The sequence below is a fragment of the Montipora foliosa genome, chromosome 13, assembly GCF_036669935.1.
Source record: "Montipora foliosa isolate CH-2021 chromosome 13, ASM3666993v2, whole genome shotgun sequence".
In the NCBI taxonomy this organism is placed as follows: Eukaryota; Metazoa; Cnidaria; class Anthozoa; order Scleractinia; family Acroporidae; genus Montipora; species Montipora foliosa.
In genome coordinates this window covers 13,657,411-13,659,811 of record NC_090881.1, presented here as the reverse complement: position 1 = coordinate 13,659,811, position 2,401 = coordinate 13,657,411, and the positions used below count along the sequence as shown (strand labels likewise).

Below are 2,401 nucleotides of genomic sequence, written 5' to 3'. Positions count from 1 at the left end.
ATCATTGGTCATCTAAGTGAAGAAAGAAAAAATGACAGTCAGACTGACAAAAGGATAATTTGCATTCACAAAATAATTCCATCCTTAAATAACTAATAATATACATTGACAAATTTAGTCATTCTTATTGGCTGCTAGATTTGCCATTTTCGGGTGATGCAGTGTAGAAAAGAGGTAATTTTGTTCGAAGTACTTAAAAACCAAGCATTCTGACTAGTCAATTATCAAAGACAAAAGATAGCCAATGAAATGCAAGTCTCTTAATTTCTTACATAGATTACCATTATGTTGTAGTCACATGATTTTTCTCTAGCAATTCGAAACAACTGAGCACTCATAATTTCTTTTTTTTTTTTTTTAAACACTCACGCCGGGCTGGGGCGCGCCCAAAATTGGCAAGTTTTCTGTCAGCGGTGTTTCAGGTTTCAAATTTCAAAATGGCCGCCCTTTAGTCTGCATAGATTTGCATCGATTTGCATACTTAAAAGCTGAATATCTTATAACATGGACCGCTATGATCTGTGGGACGGAGGAAAGCACATGGTAATTTTGATGTTGACAGGTCGGCCATTTTCCGATTGTCATTCAGTCAAACCGTGGAGAATACTTTGGCATTTTTCGTTGACTGTGTGGTACCGAGCTGAGGTAAGTCCATTTCTTCGTATTTGATAAACTTGAGCCGTTCATTAATTTCCTTCATTTTTTCCGAGGAATTCAAAACGATAGATACCTCATAAAATTATTTGTGTATTGAATTCTAAAATTCTTTCTTGCTTTACAGGTGTCCTGCCTCAAAAAAATGGAACCGCATGCTAGGCTGTACGTGGGATTGAAATCGGCACGCTCGTTAGACCGCAGTAACTACCTTTGATCAGCGAATCAAACAACCATAAACAGCAATGGGGGAAAAGGGAAGGCAAAACAACAGAAGCACAAAAACTAGTGCGAAGTACCGCTTCCCGATTGGCAAATTAGCGACTAGAAGAAAGGAACTACGAGAAGTTTACCTTGACAACTGCCAAAGCCTTCAAGAAGAAAAAAGAAAAGTCGATCGTGTGAGCAAGAGAGTAAGTTTTGCCTTGATAAGCTTAGTAAAGATTAAAATATCACTAACTTAATTTGTTAGACTGGTTGATTATTGTTTGAGTGCCACTAATTTTGATTGCCTTGAATTTAGTTGTTGGCCCTACACCAGGGCTAGTTATATTGATAATCATTTAGTTTGGCCTCTGTTGTCAGATGTAGGCAGCCTTATGAAAATGTGACTAGATCTGCAAAGTATTTGAATCTGACAAATAATCATTGTGGGACCATGTGTACTAAAGGCTTCCGCAGTCAAGTGTCCATCGATACCCTCAATCAATACTCTTGATCGGTACTCGACTGACACCACAATGACGCTTCAGTTGACACTCGACTGACATCTTGGTTGACAGTCAGTGGGGAGTCCACTACCAGCAATTTTTGATCAATGCACCGTAGACGGTTGACACTCGCCCGACTATCCACCACCTATTGATCAAATATTGACTGTGTGTTGATCAAGTGTCAAATAGAATGTCAACCAAGTATCCATTGGGATGTTGATCAAGGGTATTGATCGAGGGTATCGATCGACACTGGATCATGGGTGCCTTTTAATACACATGATCTGCAATGGGTTACAAAATTGGTGGAGGTAAGAGTTTCCTCAGTTGCTGACCAGAAAAATTATTTTACCATACTCTTGTAAGGATTACTTATTTTCAATTTTTTTTTGCCAGATAATGTATTAAATATTCATCAAAAAACAAGTTAATTGCATGATTTTAATTTTCAGATCAAAAGGTGCCAATCCAAGGTATCAGAACTTGAATTAGTGAGGGTCCCCTCAAGACAAGCTCTTTCTGAGACGAAAAGGAAGAGACGAATGAAGCTAAGAAGAAAGGCACCTTCACTGATCCAGCCAGGAAACTCAGAGCAGCTTCAAGATAGGTTCGTGAAGCCACGGACTTCACGAAAACGTAAACATGAAACCATTGAGGCATGTTCTGAAATTCATGGTGCCATAGAAAGTGATAAAAGACCTTGCCTTGATGGTATTCAGTAGAGTTGAAACTGATGAAGCAATTTGCCAAGAGCTAGAGGTTCACTGCCAGTTATTCTTTAATACCTGTTCCCTTTTACTGAAATCAGTTAATCCTACAGTTTGGACTGTGGGATATGCAATTCCATTTCACAACAAAGCATTATTTAAAGAATTTGAATTGGGATTAGGCATTAACACAATGCAAGGCCGCGAGGCTAAACATGTAACCCTGTCATCATTTGCACGGCACGCTACCCTCACAACTCGCTGGAGGTTAGTTATGCGCCATGAGTACATTAGCTCTATCTGCCTTAGAAAAACAGACCCATTCCA

The 2,401-nt window shown here is 39.1% G+C and overlaps 1 long non-coding RNA gene across 1 annotated transcript; it reads left to right on the top strand.

The window, feature by feature from the left end:
- The first annotated feature begins 377 nt into the window (after positions 1 to 377).
- LOC137982098 (uncharacterized) lies at positions 378 to 2,045 on the top strand. Its single transcript, XR_011118608.1, has 3 exons — positions 378 to 645; positions 782 to 1,067; positions 1,820 to 2,045. It is a non-coding gene; the product is annotated as an uncharacterized lncRNA (long non-coding RNA).
- Positions 2,046 to 2,401: the final 356 nt, after the last annotated feature.